At 47.1% G+C, this 18636-nt stretch overlaps 1 protein-coding gene and 1 long non-coding RNA gene across 3 annotated transcripts in view; one reads left to right on the forward strand and one right to left on the reverse strand.

Annotated features, from left to right (window-relative positions):
• LOC114006530 (uncharacterized) overlaps positions 1–2840 on the forward strand; it is a 7264-nt gene extending 4424 nt beyond the window's left edge. Inside the window, exon 2 of the long non-coding RNA XR_003548234.1 lies at positions 2078–2840. This is a non-coding gene — a long non-coding RNA (uncharacterized LOC114006530). The remainder of the gene's footprint in view (positions 1–2077) is intronic.
• The window catches only part of UBE2E1 (ubiquitin conjugating enzyme E2 E1), a 76317-nt gene that overhangs the window by 8462 nt on the left and 49219 nt on the right, over positions 1–18636 (reverse strand). The gene's annotated exons all lie outside the window — the stretch shown is intronic.

The raw sequence follows: 18636 nt of genomic DNA on the forward strand, positions 1-18636 counted from the left end.
TGAAAAAGTCCAAACCCGGGCCCGGGAGAAATTTGGGGGGGGGGGGATTCCTAACCTGTGGGCCCCTAGGGATTACTGTGCAGGGTCTGAGAATCCACCAGAAACCCCAAGCACTGTCGCCTGAACGACGAAACTTAGGTATTTACTTAAAGCTGCTATTGAGTGAATTCATTAGCTTTCTGTGGGTGCGTTTATTTCTTCCACGAGCCCAGTGCATGTGACAGCACCCCAATAGGCTCTTGGTGTTGCGATGTACCCCAACCTCAGGCAGACCTGGACACGGGCCCGGGGTGCTCAAGGTCTCCACGGACAAACTGGGACCCTTCCCGTGGGTCAGCCCGGCAGAATGTCATGCTTTACCATGTGCCACGGCCCGGCCCGCCTTATTAATCAGAGTCAAGTTCTCACTGGGAAAGTGAGGGTCTGCTCGTCTATAGAATGGGCACACAGACCCGTCCTGGTGGGTGGAGGACAAAGGTTTCTAACTCTCGGAAGGCCAGGGTCAGAAGGACAGGGAACACAAAAGCTTTCTGTGAGGCTGTTCAGGGAAGATTCTTTTCGAGCACCCCACCCATTCCTCAATAAGATGACTAATTAGGTTTCCGGAGGTCAAGTAAGCAATGCCTTTATTAGCCTTCTGTCCACTCCCTGTGACGAGAGAGAACTGGCTCTACAGTCAGAAATCCAACTGCGATTTCAGATACCGGCTTAAGTGGATGTTAGAATGGCTTGTAACTTAAATTCTTAATCAATGGTTGGGAATTATTAGAAAGTATAGGAAGTCCTGAATCGGAAAATGGGGGATTAACCTTAAGTTTTAAGGAAAGATGGGAATAAAAAAAAACCCCACATGTTACCATTTTGCCTGGTCTACCCAGCCTGCATTTTCTCCTAGGGACTCATTTTGATGGGGACGCTCTAAATTGCATCATCCCAGTCCTATTATCACGTGATTTTTAAAAAACAGCCAAGTAGGCCTGACTGCCGGGGGCAGCAGTAACGCCAAGTGCCACCAAGTGCCCCGCAAAGGCTGGAAACCCCTTGGCCCACTGCAATTCTGATCCCCAGGTCAGCCTGAAATCACCCCCGTGGGCGGGGTGGTGGTGGTGATTTCTCGCCATCTCTCCGGTGAGCACCCTATAGCACAAATCTCGCTAAAAATTTTTATAAAAGAAAAGTGAGAGTAATTTTTACTTTAGACACTATCATTTCTAAGGGCTTCTGACATCATGCAGGTACGAAAACGAGCGTGGGGACTGCCATGAGCCGTGGCATTCTTCTGTGGGTGCACGGAGGCCTTCCCACTGGCTGACAGGTGCCGTCTCCACGGAGTAAACTCAGTAACAAGGACAGCATCTCCTACAATCCCAGAGACCCGTTTTTCTCACCAATGACCACAAGACTGGGCAGCAAAAGATCTTATGCCTTACGCTACACCGACTTTACAAAGCAAAACAAACAAACAAACAAACAAACAAACAAAAAACACAAAACACCAAACAAACCAACCTGTCCACTGGTAGTATTGGGTTGTCAGAAGACTCATAATGTAGTTTTAAAAAAATGATTATTTAATTCCACTTGTTATTATTTTTTAAATTTGACCAGGGAGAAAAAAAGGGAAAGGAAGAAAGCAAGCCCCCAGGTTCGGGGCTAGAACCACTGTCAGCCATGTGGGAGTCCAGTGTCCTTAACCGCATCACCTGGCAGCCCCAGTCAGGATGTATTTTTGCACAGAAACAGAAAAATACATTATGACTTTTCTGACGACCAATATTTGGCTGATGTAAAAGTAACTACAGTTTTGCATTGTTGAATTTTGCCTTTGGTACTGGAACATTTTTTATTAAAGCAAGACTTTTTTAAAAATTATTTTATTTAACTTTATTTTAATTTGACCAGAGAGAAAGAGAGAGAGAAAGCTGTCAGGTCTGGGACTTGAACGTGGGAGTCCAGCATCCTTAACCACCATGTCACCTGCCAACCCCTGGAACATTCTTAAATGTGGTTTTGTTACATACATTTTAATATGCACTTCGGATTTTGCTAATGATATTCCTTGCTGCTTATTTTATAGCCATTTTAGACTATGGAAATGGTGCTGCACAGAGACCGAATTCGCGTAATTTTCTTATTCGAGTTCAAAATGGGTCGTAAAGCAGCAGAGACGACTCAGCAGCAGCAGCTCCTCTGGCCCGGGAACCGCTAACAGACCTAAGGTGCACGGGTGGTTCGAGAAGTTCTGCAAAGGAGACGAGAGCCTTGAAAACACACAGTGTGGTGGCGGGCCACTGGAGGTGGACCATGACCAACCTCGGGGAGCAGTCACCGAAGCTGAGCCTCTCAGAACTACACGAGAAGTTGCCAGAGGACTCGATGTCAACCGTCGCATGGTTGTGGGGCAGTTGAAGGGAACTGGTAAGGTGAAAGAGCTCCTAAGGGGGTGCCTCATGGACTGACCAAAGATAAAAACCATCAGCGCTCTGAAGTGGCATCCTTTCATTCCACACAACCCACTTCTCGACTGGACCAGTTTTATACGACCAGCAACGACCAGCTCAGCGGTGGGCCCAGAGGGACCCCAAAGCACTTCCCAAAGCTCAACTTGAACAACGAAGAGGTCACGGGCGCAGCTGGCGGGCCCGATCCACCATGGCTTTCTGAATCCTGGCGAAACCATTGCATCGATGAGATGCCCCAACGCCAGGCCTGCAGCCGGCACTGGTCAGCTCTCCGTGACAACGCGTGACCTCACGGCACACAGCCAGTGCTTCTGAAGCTGAACGAACAGCGCCACCGAGTCTTGCCTCGTCCGCCATATTCCCCCGGCCTCTCGCCAACCCACTAGCACTTCTTCAAGCACCTCGCAACTTGTTGCAGGGAAAATGCTGCCACAGCGGGGTGCAGAAGATGCTTTCCGAGTTCTTCTAATCCCAAAGCACAGAGTTTTTATCCCAAAACACAGATTTCTTTTATTTATTTATTTTTTTTTGGGGGGGGGAGGTTTTTGCTATAGGGCGTGCATGCTCACCAGAAAGACAGAGAGACAGCAAGAAATCACCCCCCAGGGGGGATGACCATGCCACAATCCCTTCTCCATTCTCCTCTCAGGATCTTGGGCACACATGTACACGCACCCGGCATGAGTTTAAGCTACCGGGGTCCAGGACTCGAACGACGGTCAACTACATGAGAGTCCAGCAATGTAGCCATTATGCCAACTGCTGGTCCCTGGAAGCACTGATTTTTACACTGCAGGAATAAACAAGTTTATTTCTCACTGGCAAAATATGCGTTGATTGTAATGGGTCCTATCTTGATGACTAAAAATGTGTTTGAGCCTAGTCATAATGCTGTCAAATTCACGGTCCAAAACCACGCTTGTTTTTCACCAACCTAATCATTTTTGCTTAATACATATGGTATCAAACAGAATTTGAACAGTATAAAAAAAGTCTTTTAAGGTATAATGCTAACAAATTAATAAAACCAGTGGTAAAACAAAGTCATGAGACACCCCCAAAATTCGATCGTGCCCAGTCATGCAAATGTTTTCCTATATGCTGCTGCTTTAGAAAAGCCAGTGACAACTCAGCTTGTCTAGAAATTTACATTCCAAGCGGCCGGCAGGTGGCGTGGTGGTTAAGGGCACTTGACTCCCACAGGGCAGACCACAGTTTGAGTCCCAAACCAGTGGCTTGCTTTCTCACTTTCCTTCTCTCTCTCACTCTGGTCAAACTGAAGTGGATAAATAAAGTTCAACAGAAAATAATTCTAGAAAAGAAAAGAAATTTACATTCCAATATTGAAAAACCTTAGATGCACAGAGAGCGAGGACATACTTTTTAAAGGAAAGTAAAGGGGGGGGGGCACAGCACTTCGCTTAGTGGTTAAGGGGTTGTAATTCTACACGTCCACAGTTTGAATCCTGGGCCTGGCGGCTTGCTTTCTCACTCCCCCTGCCTCTGGTGAGCATACATGCCCTATGAAAAAATGTAAAAGTAATAAAAAGACGTGGCCCTTAGGGCTCTGTGCTCTAAACCAGGACTGCTGAGCAGAGGAATGAGACAGTTACAGTTGGGGGTCTGCATCCCTTGCGTCCACACAAGTCCGACTGAGGACAATTCTAGTTTGTCCTTGCCCAGAAGTTAGTAGAATCAGAGCACAATCAAGGTCGAAGAGAGTGACACTATTCCTGTCCTTCCACTAAGCAATCCAGTGACCCAGAGCCAGGGTATCTGCCCCCCGGTCAGGTAACGGCCCGTACGGTTAAGTCACCACCTTTGCTAGCACCTAGACACTGCTAAATGAGGGAACAGCCTGCTCAGACTTTCTGAAGGGAAAAGAGACCTTATTAGCACGTTTAGTGCTGATCCCCCAGAGCGGTGGTGTCACCAAAATGTTCTTCAGGGACGCCCACATGCTCATAAAGAAACTTAGCAGGTTTTACTTGTCTGGAAGAAAGGAGCCCGGAACACGCCTGTGTACAAGGTCGATGTCTGCTAAAGGCTTCCTGGGCCCACGCACTCCCCCGCTCCTGTGTGGCTTCCACCCTGCAACTGTGCCCATCCGAGACTGCGAGTGGGGCAGGGGCTGCGTGGTCAGGTCGGAGGGACACGTGGGAAGTGAATGTGTAAATATGCAAGAAGCAGACTTCGCCTTGTTACAGGGAGCTGCCTGGACAATCTTGTGCAGAGGTTTTCCTGGGGGCTTTTTAGTGGTTTTTTTGTTTTGTTTTGTTTTGTTTGGTCACTATGTGGTGTGATTATTTTATTGTTTGGTGAAGCTTTTTATTCACTAGTAATAACTAAGTTTCTGAGTGCCCCCATTGGCTCTCAAGTGTCCTGATTTGGATAGTAACAAGGTTATGCTAGTTACGCAGGGCTCTAAGACGTTCCATAGAGCCCAGCCAATCCGAAAATCTGCCCACCTCTTCACCTTCAACTGCATCCTCCTTTCAGGGCTTTGGGGTCTCTAACCCTCGCTCCAGCCTCCAAGGCCGAAAGTATTTTCATCCATCTAAACTATCACTTGCCATTTTTACTGTCTCACAGCTGTACTGGGAGGCCAGCTGTGATCTGGCCAAAGACTGAACGCAGAAGCAGACAGGAAAATCCAGCTGCTCCGTATCAAGCCAGCCACTAAAGCAGTCGGCAAGTGTGTAGAAACGGCGCCACCCCCCACACTTACAGTTCTGGAAGGCGTTTTCATTTAAAATGTTATGTCATGTTTTTAGTGTTATTTGTAAAATTGTGCTTCTAAGGCTTTAATTTTGAATATGGTAAAAATCCACAAGTATTAACCATATAATCAAAGGCTCCTGGGGCCCACAATGGTTTAGTTTTCTTTCTTCCATGAGTGAGAGACAGGCAGAAAGAGAGTACGTGAATGCACCCCAACTGGGTGCAAATACCACGACCCACCCCTACCTTTGGCCAGCCCTGGATCGTGGGCAGACGGGGGCCTGGCATACTTACGGAGGCTTCCGGTCCGGGCTTGAACCAGGGACCCTCTTATCTGGGATTCCTCAGAGTGTCACATTTTTACCACCACCTCGTTGCCTGTCCCCACAATTTAAAAGGGCAATTGCCTCCTGAGACCAAGAGTCTGAGAACCCCCAGGTACATTACTGACATATTAGTGCAAATGTGTGGCTTACTCCCACCAGACATTAAAACAAAACTAAGAACTCCAAGTGGGGACTAGAAGAGAATGTGGGTGAGCGGTTGCACAGCGGTGCGAGTAGGGAGGGCATTCTTGCCTTGGCCACCTGTACAGACTGCACCTCCTCCACTTCCCTCGCGGCCCTGGCATGCCATGCTCCGGCCAATTTCCAGCAAGCCCCAGGTGCCTCTCTGCCCAGAGCTGCGCTGCCCGCTGCCACAGGCGGAAGTGCAGGTAAGTAACTCCCTGCGGTGGCTTTACGACACCTTCCAGAGTCTCTGTGAGGGCTCCAAGAGCTACAGTCTGGTTCCCCTCCCTCTGAGTACTGGCTGGTGGTATTCACATCTGCAGTGAGGCAGTGGGACCAAAGAGGACCCCAAGCTGGGTCCTTCTGAAGGAGAGCTGGTTTTCCCTTGGTTCACACATGGCTGCCTCTCTACGTGCCCTGGAAAGCCACACGGAAGAAGCCTAGCTGTCCTGGACCCTTCATACTGCAGAGACCAAGTGGAGAGACCACACAGAGAGTGAGCATTAAGAAGGCCCGGATGGTCCATCCCAGGCACCAGATCGAACGTGAGTAAGGAAGCTTTCAGACAGCTCCCACTGCAGCCCGAGAACCACCTGGCTGAGCCCTGCCCCAGTCAACCTCCGGATCTGTTAGAGGTTGTAATAAAACACAGGGCCCGCCCCATCGCCTAGTGGTTAACGGGAGCCAGATCCCACATGGTCCACTGTTTGAATCCCAGTCCCACAGCTTGAGGGACATGCCAGGTATGCGTGCACGCAGGCCTCCTCTGGCTGACCTCAGGTTTCTTCTGTCTGCAAAGCCCAGCAGTCGGTACTTCAAGGTGCTCCCTGAATCTCCCCGCTTCTGTTTTTCTAATTTGAGCACACAGATCTTTGCCATTAAGCATACCTATTTTTCTGGTAGACTTTTTCGTTTTACATCAGACCTTTCGAATTTGCAGAGCTTTTCATTTTAAACTGGGGGCTTTTATTTTTTAGCTGCTTTTTTGTTCATTTTGCTGCTCCTGGCTTTTTGAAATGTTCACTCTGCCAACTCCATTTTCTTAGTCTTCCCCATTTCACTCCCAACTTCAAATCGACGCCTTCCATTTTTTTTTTTTTGCTTAGCTTTTTAAATTTCTGCCTAGTTTTACCAATAAATTTTTTAGCCTTTTAATAAATCTTTCAGTTTTCCAAATTTCTTCTTCGCCTTTTAAAGTTCTTAACCTTTCAGTAAGTTTTCCTAACCATATTACTAATTTCTAATTACTCTCCTAGCCTTCTAATAACTCAGCTTTTTCTAACTTCTACATTTATTAACTTTCTAAATCTTAGCTTCTCAATCTCCTAACTTTTAACTTCTAGATTTCTTAGCGTTCTAAATGTCTTAGTTTCTAAATCTCTAAGTTTCTGAACTTTCATGCCTTTCACACACTTGACATCCTTTTCCCAGATGTCAACATTCAAACATACGTCTCTCTTTTGGAGAAGTTCCCCTGTTCTACGCCCAGCTGGCTACATCCACTCCTTACTCTCTCGGTTATTTATTTATTTTTTTCTTTTCCCCAGTGCTGGCCTCTGGGCTGTCCACTCACATTATCTTTCACGCTCAAGGTCCCTGTTCGGGCGCCACATGCCCTAGCCAGAGGGCAAAAAGACAGGGTACCCTGGGAAGGACGTGGACTGAGAGAGGACAAATAAAAGCGGGGGGTCGGGCGGACCAGCACCCCTGCTGGAGAACGCTGTGGGCTTCGAGCTGCTCTGTGCTCTCTAAGAGGGGAGGCAAAGCCGCTGCTCAGCTGCGGGGCACTCGTGTACTAACGAGCCTCTCATGGGCCTCTCTGGCTGCCCTCAGGCTCCTTCTGCTATCAAGCCCCGCAGCAGGATCTGTCTTTGTTCAGGGCCTGTGCAGGTCCTGCAGCGACAGCACGAAGGCCATGTGCCCTAAGACGCTCCCTGCGGTATGCCACATAGTCCAGGGAGCCATCATGATGCAGCGAGAAAAAACTGGAACATGCCCCCAAGAGCAGTCTCGAGCAGCAACTGATGGTTTTGGTGGGATCATTCTGAGGCCAGTGTCTTACCCAGTTTTCTAGAACTTTCTAGGAGGTAGCTCTCACTGTGGGAGTTGACCTAATAAAACACCTCTAATGACTATCTTTTCTTCCCTAACTTCCCAGCTCAACTCTGACTCCAGTTCATTCCTTGTACCTCAAAATTAACTAATTGTGGGGCCAGCAGGCGGCATGGTGGTTAAAGTCACTGGACTCCCACATGGCTGACCACAGTTCGAGCTCAGGAACTGGTGGCTTACTTTCTCACTTTCCCTCTCTCTCTGCCTCTTTCTGCTCAAACTGAAAAATAATAATGATATAATAAATAAATAAAATTAATTCTTAAAAAAATGTTTTTTTAAAAAATTAATTAATTGTATTCTCTTATCTCAAGAGCTCCTTCTGGGGACCAGAAATTAACACACACACAGAAAAAGATGACTAGTTATGACTATATACAAACTGAAAATCTTTAAAAGAAAGGCAACATGAACCACATTTATAAAAAGGTTAGGGGAAGATAGTTTCAGTACATGATAAGGAGTTAATCATCTTGACTATACAAAAATTCAAGCAGTAACCATGGGTAAAGTACACAGGCATGTCTCAAAAGTAAAAACTTGGGGGACCAGCAGTTAGCGTAATGGCTATGTCGCTGGACTCCCACATAGTCGACCGCGGTTCGCATCCCGGACCTGGTGGCTTAAAACTCACGCTGGGCGCATGTGTGTGTGTGCCCAAGATCCCGAGAGGAGAATGGAGAAGGGACTGCGGCATGGCCATCCCCCCTGGGGGGTGATTTCTCACTTTCTGTCTCTCTGTCTCTGGCGAGCGCACACACCCTATACCAAAAAAACCTCTCAAAAAAAAAAAAAAAAAAAAAAAAAAGAAAAAACTTGGTTTGCAATCAACGAAAGACATGAAAACACTATAGGACCTCTGACCTATCAGAATGGCAAACACTTCCAGTAGACCCTGTGATACAGAAGTCTGACTTCTCAAAACTTACCCCAAGGCAATAACTGACATGTACAAGTGGCTAGAATGAAAGCATATTTATGAGTTCTTACTTATATGATAAAAATATGGAATGGCTACATTATTGATAGGAGACAGGTTAAATAAATTGTAGTACTTAAAATGGTTTACTGGGTAACTCTTTTTTTTTTTTTTAATCTTTAATTTGCTAGACAAAGAGAGAGAACATGAGAAAGCAAGCTGCCAGGCCCAGGACTTGAACCATGGTCGGCCATGTGGGAGCTCAGCACCTTAACCACCGTACCACCTGCTGCCCTCCCTTTTTAAATTTTTAATTTGGGGTAACTTAAATAAGATGAGAAATGTGTCTCGAACAGAAAAATAAATCCATAATATACTAACTGAAAAAAAAAACAAAACAAGTTTCCATAGCAGCACGCGGAAGTACCTTGTTGTTGATTGTGGTTAAGCCTGCAGGATAAGATGCAGGGACTTTTTCCCTTGAACAGGTCTGAATTACTGCGACTGTTTAAAGCAATGGCAGTGTGCAAGTTCTGTAACAACAATGTACTTCTGCTGTGAAGAGCAAAACAGACACGGACCTAACCCAGTAACAGAGAAAGTAAGCCTAACTCTGGTTACCCAGAGGCATATGGGGGTCCAGACCAGAAAGCTAGTGCGTTAAGGACCTGGAGCGGGGACACTCAACTTGGGTTATCAATAATCTTACCTCGGTCCTTTTCTCTTTCTTTGTCATTGGGCGCATGTGCTTGCCAGAGACAGAGAGAAAGGGAAAGTGAGAAATCACTCCCCAGGGAGAATGACCATGCCACAATCCCTTCTCCATTCCACTCCTAGGATTTTGAGCATGCTCTCTGTCTCTGTCTCTGTCTCTGTCTCTGTCTCTCTCTCTCTCTCTCTCACACACACACACCCACACCTGGAACCTGAACTATAATCGGCCATGTGAGAGAGAGTCCAGTCCTTAACCCACCCATGCCACCTGCTGGCCACTACCTCCGGCCATTTTAATCTTTGTTTCATGTAACTGAGTTTGCACATAATGGAGTTTTTAGACGATGTTTAGGATCTGAGAGAGAACTTTTGACACATTCATTCTTGCTTCTTAGGGCCGAAATACATTTTCAATAATGAACGAATGACCCACTGATATCCTGCATCTTTGGGTGCAAATCTAAATCATTCACAGGAAATGTGTGAGTGCTCTCATTCCTATGAAAATCGACACTACAAGAGATTGGGTCTCCTATGGCTCTCTGGTCACATTAAGGGACAGATTTTAACCCTTATGATAAAAGCTTCCACTAATTATTACCTGTTGATGATAAATGTGTTTTGTCACCTCAACTGGACTGGTGTGAAGTGTATTCGTGTTGGGTAAATTCAGTTTACAAGCTAAGTGATGTAAAGTGATTAAATGTATAAATCAAATCAAAAGAAAAACAAAGCTTCCACTGCCATTTACTTTGGAAACACGTAAACTGAACGGGCAGGTCTCGAGTTCAGGTGCTCTTTCCTCGCCTCTTCCTTCTACCCTCAGAGACGGAGCGGAGAAAACGAATGTTGGGGGACAACCAACCCTGTACAGAGTACATCCAGAGGCTCAGATTTACTCGAGCATGGTGCAAGTCTGCTCTCACTCTGAGGCAGGGGCATCTGGCAGCCCACACAGGAGCCGCGTCTGCAAAAGATCGACGTCCTGTCTTCGCTAATGCAGAGACACCGACGGAGCGAGAGAGCCTTATCTCTATACCCAGATGACATGGAAGACTTGAAAGTCCATAACGATTTGCCCAAACAAGAGCAAAATCACATTTGAATGAAACCTTCCAGAAGGTATTACATACAGGCTTATTCTAACCTAATATTTGTACATTTAAAATAGAATCCCAGGGGACCAGCAGATGGTGTAGTGATTATGTCACTGGACTTCCACACGGTTGACCATGGTTCGAGTTCCGGCTTAAAACTCACAATGGGTGCGGGTGTGTGTGCGTGTGCGTGCCCAGAATCCTAAGAAGAGAATGGAGGAGAAGGGACTGGACTGTGGCTATCCCCCCCACCCCACGGTGATTTCTTGCTTTCTCTCTCTCTGTCTCTGTCTCCAGCAAGTGCCCTAGAGCAAAAGAAACTCTTAAAAAAAAGTATACACACACACACACACACACGCACACATTCCAAGAAGCAACCTAAATCAAAACAGAAAGACATCCTAGCACTGGCAGAGAAATACACAACTTCCACGGTTCTTTCACTAACTTTGACTTCGCTCTCTCTCCACACCTCTTCCATCAGGACAGGTTCTGTGCCCACTCTGACCACGAGGGAGCAGATTCGGGGAGCCGAGAGGCGTGCTTGTACAGAAGCTGGGGGGTGTCCTTCCCACGGCACCCACGGAGCTTACACTGAAGCTGTGCAGAGAATGGTCTGCCTGTCCCGCCTCATCATTTCTCTGTCACATTTGCATGAAAGCGAGGATTACACAGAAACAAGGCAATCTGGTGACCTGCTAAATGGTACTATTCAAATTTCTTACGACAAAAGCGAATTTGCTTTACTTGTACAAATGCATTAGCTGAAAATCAACACGCGCCTATTTCAGTAATAATGTGACAACTGCAAAATTGCTGAGAATCGACACCGTCATGAAAACCAGTTTTGGGAAACAAACAGCAACGCGACTGAAGAGTCCAAATTGTATGGCCTGAAACTGCAAAAAGAAGGAAGAAGCACAATTCTTTCCCCCTGAAGCTAGAAAGCGGTCTACAACAGGACACACCTACTCTCCTCAGCAGGCCGGTCCCAGGCAGCTGGGCAATTCACACACGGTCTCTCCATCCCATTTCCGTACTAATTCACGGCGGCGAGGGGAGGTCGCAGTTCCTGGAGTGACCTGCAGTGCCATGTGAGGTCGACCCCTGCCTGACGATACAATATCACCCACTGCTCACAGCTCTGTGAAGCTGAGGCCTCTCCAGCCTTCGATCTTGTAACTCAGAGCTGCCAGGAAACAGCAGGGTCAGGGGGTGAGCAGAGCTATTTACTGTGCTTGGGGAGACATGGGCTTCTCTCTCGACAAAAGCGAATTTGCTTTACTTGTACAAATGCATTAGCTGAAAATCAACACGCGCCTATTTCAGTAATAATGTGACAACTGCAAAATTGCTGAGAATCGACACCGTCATGAAAACCAGTTTTGGGAAACAAACAGCAACGCGACTGAAGAGTCCAAATTGTATGGCCTGAAACTGCAAAAAGAAGGAAGAAGCACAATTCTTTTCCCCCTGAAGCTAGAAAGCGGTCTACAACAGGACACACCTACTCTCCTCAGCAGGCCGGTCCCAGGCAGCTGGGCAATTCACACACGGTCTCTCCATCCCATTTCCGTACTAATTCACGGCGGCGAGGGGAGGTCGCAGTTCCTGGAGTGACCTGCAGTGCCATGTGAGGTCGACCCCTGCCTGACGATACAATATCACCCACTGCTCACAGCTCTGTGAAGCTGAGGCCTCTCCAGCCTTCGATCTTGTAACTCAGAGCTGCCAGGAAACAGCAGGGTCAGGGGGTGAGCAGAGCTATTTACTGTGCTTGGGGAGACATGGGCTTCTCTCTTGGTCCCAGCTGGCCTGCAGAGAACAGGACGGCTGTCTACACTTGCACAGAGCTAAGCCTGCGTGAGTGAGGCCATGCACTGTCTGTCAATGGGAGAGCACGGCTCGGCTCGCAGGGAGGTATGGACCTGTTTTCACTGCCAACATCCTCACCTGACTCTTGGCCCTGCTAGCTACGCCCTCCACCTTTTGAAGTTTATTCATTGATGTCTTCAGAGAGCGAGAACAAGGGACAGATGGACACAGCTCTTCTGCACGCCACGATCCATCGCCAGCCTCGGCCAGTCCGATCACAGCACGTGTGTGCACCCCGTCACACAGGGAAGCTCTGGGATATGAACCCGGGACCTTCCTGTGTCCGTCCAGCAGTAGAGAGCATTGTGCTAGCACTACACTCTACCATCTGACCTTACATGTGCCCTTTCCAGCTGAGCAGGAGACAGTCGCTTTTACAAAGCTGGGTGTCGCAGCGGCTGGAGGCCCCCAGGTGGAGCACGCACAGGAAGCACTGCACTGCTGGCCGGGGGGACGCGTCTAGGACTGAGACTGCCAGGCAAACACACAGGCCTCGGACGTGTGGCCACTGGCCGGCCACCACGCTGGTGTAAATCATGGATAATGTGGCAGGGCACATGCTACCACACGTTGGTATCAGTTGCTTCCTAAACTTCTAATAGGCTTTCTTTTATTAAAAGGCATAGAGCAGCTAGTGTGGTGGTTAAGGAGCAGGATCTCATATGGCTGACTCTGTGGTTCGAGTCTCAGACCCGGAGCCTTGAGAAGCACGCCAGGCATGTGGGTGAACATGCCCAAAATCCCAAGAGAAGAGTGGAGAAAAAGGGACTGCAGCATGGCCATCCCCCTGGTGGAGGGGTGGGGGAGTGTTGATTTCCCATTTCCCCCTCTCTCCGTCTCTCTCCAGCGAGTGCATATGCCCTATGGAAAAAAATCTTAAAAAGAAAAAAGGCATAAACCTCCAAAGATAATAACAGGACAGGAGACAACAGCAGTGAAGGTTGAGAAGCTAGAAGGCAAACGGACAAGCAGGCAAGGGGTTCAACACATCCAAGAAAATGGAATTCTAAACCGCCAGCGAAGGTGGGCGTTTACTCTACGCCCCACATAATCCTGGGAATTTGAGGCAGCCCTGGAAGTTGGGGTGAGGCAGGGAAGGACTGATTAGAAGTGTGTTTATGAAGCAAATTCCAAGGACTCTTGTGATAGGCAGCACTCCACCTTGGGCTGCAATGACCTCCTCCCTCCCCCGGATGTTCCACCTGTTTCGAACTCCTCTCCCTGGGTCTGGGGATCTGCTTCTAGCCAGCGGAGTATGGCAAGGTTGATGGGCAGGCAATCCCTGGACCAAGGGACCTTTCATGGCTACTTGTCACTTAATGACCAACCTGTTTAACTACAACTCAGACTTACTGCCGGGTCTCCAGCGAGGGGAACCCCCTTTCTCAGTCTCGGTGCGTCTTGGGGATCCCCTCCCGGGGTGTCTCATTTCCGCAGTCAATCAGTACTCAGAACACGAGGTGTCTGCATTCATGCAAGACTACACATTTTGTTTACAGATGTGTACTTTACTGTGCACCCGCAGTAATATTCAGGACAAATTTAAAAAAAAAAAACAACTTACGCTAAATTTGTATTGAGGAATGCCTGTATCCAAAGAAGACTCAATCTTAAACTAATTAGACTCCTGCTAGCCTTGAAGACCCAACTTGTTATGATGTAAACTGTCTAAGGAGAGAGCCAGGGCCCGGTAAGCACCCGCCAGCCCTTCACCTGCAAGGAACGGCCTTCTGCCAACAACTCTCTGAGCTTGGAAGAGCTACAGATGAGGACTCCAGCCAGCCAACTCCTTGACAGAAGCCCCGGGAAACTGAGCACAGGACTTCACTGGGCTGTGCCTGGGACCCTGGCCCACCTGACACTGAGGTCGAACTGTAAGGATTGCTTTGAGCCGCTAAATTTGCAGTGCCAGCAGAAACCCTGCCAGACAAAGGTGTGCTGTCTTTGAAGGTTAAAACAGAGGGTCTCTGCACCAGGGGTCATTAACATAGGTGAAGGCAGAGGGACTGTACTGAAAATGAGCTCACGCATGGGCGACAGGAAGAGCCCCCTTCCCTCCCAGTTCTCCTCCTCCACTCTGCTCCTAGAACACAGCCTGGCCTTCGCTCTCCCGGGCAGGCCAGAGGCAAGACTTCATCTACTGACATGGTTCCTTTCTAACACGAATAACAGAGATCAAAACAGAAATAGAAGACAGCTAACTAGAGAAAAAAGAAATGAAAGAAAAACGCAAGATACACTTAGCACCATCCAGAGATATAGACACTGCATTGAAGACACAAGAAAAGACCTAAAGAAAGCATTCCGATACGAAAAAGTAGTAAAAACAAACAAATAAAACAATGGAAAAAGGGAAAAAGTTTTTTATAATTAAAAATGAAAGCAAATAAAAAAGATTTCATAACTCAATGAAGGCTAAACTTAAATTTCCTAAGAAAGCAGAACCAAAAACGAGCAGAAAACAGGAGAGAGGAGGGATAAACTGGGCATGCACGCACACACGCCCAGCATGAGTTTCAAGCCACGAGGTCCTGGACTTGAACCGTGGTCATCGACGTGGGATTCCAGCACCTTAGCCACACCACCTGCTGGCCAGAGACAGGCAACTCTTAACAGCAGGGATCCCATCAGAGAAATTCGTCCTCGGGAGATTTCGTGATGGGTGAATACCAGAGGTATCTCCATAGCTCTGCGTGTATGGCCTACACACCTGGGCTACACAGCAGACCCGGCATGCTCCTCACCGGATGCAGCCCACCGCTGACCGAAACATCGTTTATGCAAACATGACTCTAATTGAGGAAAACCTTCCGGGGCCAGCAGGTGGTGTGGAGGTGAAGGCACTGGACTCCCACGTGGGTGACCATGGTTTAAGTCCCACATCTGGCAGCTTGCTTTCTCACTCTCCCTCTCTCTCTAGCGAATCAAAATAATAATAATAGTAGTAATAAATAAGTAGAAGTTAAATAATTTATTAAAAAATTAAAAAAGAAAGAAATTTCCCCAGGTTATGAGTTTCTAGATTGAAAAGAAACAGTACATTGAGAAAAACAGGTCTACACGAGGCACATGGAGTTCCCGGGGAGAGGATGAGAGGGATGCATGTGTGAGGGATGGAGAATGAGCTGGCCTTAGGTTCCACGGCAGTCACAGAGTGAGGTGCCACCGCAGCCGTGTCTGCAAGATGATGTCCAACACAAACTCCACACTCCCAGACCAGCTACCGATCAGGTGTGTGTGGGGCGGGGAGGACAGACATCTTTCCAAACATTTGACGTTCTAAAAGCTTATCTTCCATGGGACCAGTGGGTGGCGTGGTGGTTGAGGTGCTGGACACTCCCACATGGCCGACCATGGTTCAAGTCCCGGACCTGGTGGCTTGCTTCTCTCTCTCTCTCTCTCTCTCTCTCTCTCTGTCTTTCTGGTCAAATTAAAATTAAATAAATGAATAAAGTTAAATAAATAATTCTAAAAAAGAATTATCTTCCGTAATTCTCTACCAGGAAGTGACTGGGGGTGTACTCTATGAAAGAAGGGTGTAGACAAGAAAAAGATTTTAAAATTCCAATGGAAAGCAGTAACGAGAATCCCCAAAAACACGCCAACCAGAGAGCTCAGTGGACAGCTGTGTACAGGACTAGCAGGCTGTCCACACCAGAACAGGTCAGAAAGCTCTAGAAGCTTCCTCAGGAACGATAAAAGGATAAAATGCGTGGAAAACCCCTTGCATCGGAGTCTTTGGAGAGGGTGCAGACAATTGTGAAGCCACCTGGGGCTGGTGGTTTCACGTGCAGAGAATACTGTAAGCTGAGGACGGAGGCAGAAGGGAGGGAGAAAAGGAGAAAAGGTGAGAGACAGTAATTAACTTCAGAGGGGAAGAAGTGACACAGGCCGGAAAAGTCGTCGTTGGCTACACGTGAGTGCTCACATATAAAGCGAACACTGATCTAAAGAAAACAGATCAAAGGGGGATGTGACATCATCCACATTGAAGACTCAAGCCTTACTGACAAAAATGGGGACATCAGGGGCCGGCAGGTGGCATGGTGGTTGGGGGCGCTGGGCTCCCACAGGGCCTGGACCTGGCAACTTGCTTTCTGGCTCCCCCCACCCCCCCCCCTCTCTCTGTCCCTCTCTGGTCAAATTAAACTAAATGAATGAATAAAGCTAAATAAAACATTTTTTTTTTAAATGTTAACATCAGTAACAGGGAGGTAAACAGCAGAACTTCTCCTAGTATGTGAGCATTGCCCTCGGAAGCAAAATACGCAAGGCTGCCAGAAGCAGTTCCTTTTTGTCACAAAACTTAAAAAAAAAAAAAAAATAGTGGGTTGTCAGAAACGTCCTGATGTGTTGTTTTGCCTTTTTTTTTTTTTTAAGTGCAAAATGCATCACGACATTTCTGACAACCCAAGAGTTAAAGATGGGACTGGAAAAAAACAGAGGTGTTTTTGTTTGTTTTGCCATAGGCTGAGCACACTCATGGAGGTGGGAGAGGGAGTGAGAAATCACCCCACAGCACGTATGGCCATGCCACAATCCCTTCTCCTCCTGGGATTCTGGGCACTCATGCACACGCACCTGTCATGCTGTTTAAGCTGCCAGGTCCAGGACTTGAACCGCTGTTGGCTGTGTGGGAGTCTAGCAACTGACCCACCATGCCACCTACCGGCCCCACTCAGGGAACCTTACATGTCAACTAAGCAACTTAGATTTTAACCGTTTCACATTGCCTACAAGAGTCAAGTCACAAAAAACAGTCACTGTCTTAAGAAGTGGAAACTCCTACACACCAAAAACGTCACTATTTGTAAATAAGCCACACGGAGCCTCCGGTGAAGCAGCAGAGCCTGATGACGAGGCTGTGGTACCGGCCCTGGAGCCCAGCCGCTAAGCACCGTGCAGGGGAAGCCAGCTCTCACGGGGCTGACCAGGGCTGAAGTCCTGGCCCTGTGGGGCTTGGAAATCACACCACATACGTGCTTGAATGCCAGGATCCTGACAGGATGAAGAATAGGAGGAAAGAAATGAACATGCTAGGCTCTCTTTCTCACCTGCACTCTGGCATTTAAAAGGCAGAGGAGAGGCTACAGTTCCAGCGACCTGGCTGGCCTAGGGCAGTGGCCGTGCAAACAACACGGTCCTGGGGAAACCCTAAGTACTCCATGCTGACAGTCCTAAAGACTTAACCTGGAAACCAAAGGTCCTCTGACCATAAAATATACACAAATAAGACACATATGTTCAATACCAAAAGAGCAGAATGGGGGGCCGGCAGGTGGCGCGGTGGTTAAGGGCACTGGACTCCCAGATGGAGGATCTCCGGTTCCATTCCTGGACCCGGCGGTGGCTTGCTTTCTTGATTTCTCTCTCTCAAATAAATAAACAAATAAAATACTTATTTTCAAAATACATAGAGTTTCAAAAAGAAAAAAATAAAAGAGCAGAAAGGACCCTACCCTGCCTCTTCCTGGTCTACCCAGCGGTACATACTGCTAACCAGACATCCAAGTATCATTCTAAGCACCACCACTTAGTTGAGCCAATATTTGCTAAATAAATAAAATATAACTCTATGTACACAACCTTGACCAATATATCAACATTTCAAAATTAAGTCAAACCATGTACTGATTTTAGTTCAGAAAAAAATTCTCCAACAGTGACATGCTTAATTGGTTTATTTTGCTGTTATAAGCTATAGTTAAAAAATCTAGCATACACATTATTTGTATTGCCTAGTTTTACTTGGAGGGACAAGAAAATCAGGTTTAATATTATTTTACTAACACTATTTAAATGAGTTTTCGGTTCATATCAAATAAAGGGATAACTGTACTGGAAGAAAATACATTGAAGCCAAACAAGGACTTTTAATCAGTTCATCTGGGAAACTGGCTGGGCTGTGTGTGTCTCTCTCTTTTTAAAAATTATTTATTTAATCCCATTTGTTATTATTATTTTTAATTTGACCAAAGACAGACAGAGCAAGAAAGATAAAGTGAGAAAGCAAGCTGCCAGGTGGTGGCTTGCTTTCTCGGTTCCCCCCCACATCCCCGTGTCTTTCTCTGCTAAAATTAAGAATAAATGAATAAATAAATAAAATTAAGTAAAAAAGTAATTATTAAAAAAAAAAAAGAACTAGAGTTCACAAGTTTAAAACCCCAGGAAGAGCACACGAGCACGTGTTGGGAAGATAAATACCAGCACAAACTCACAGGATAGCA

This window comes from Tupaia chinensis, unplaced genomic scaffold (genome assembly GCF_000334495.1).
Source record: "Tupaia chinensis unplaced genomic scaffold, TupChi_1.0 Scaffold148626_1, whole genome shotgun sequence".
Taxonomy (NCBI): Eukaryota; Metazoa; Chordata; class Mammalia; order Scandentia; family Tupaiidae; genus Tupaia; species Tupaia belangeri.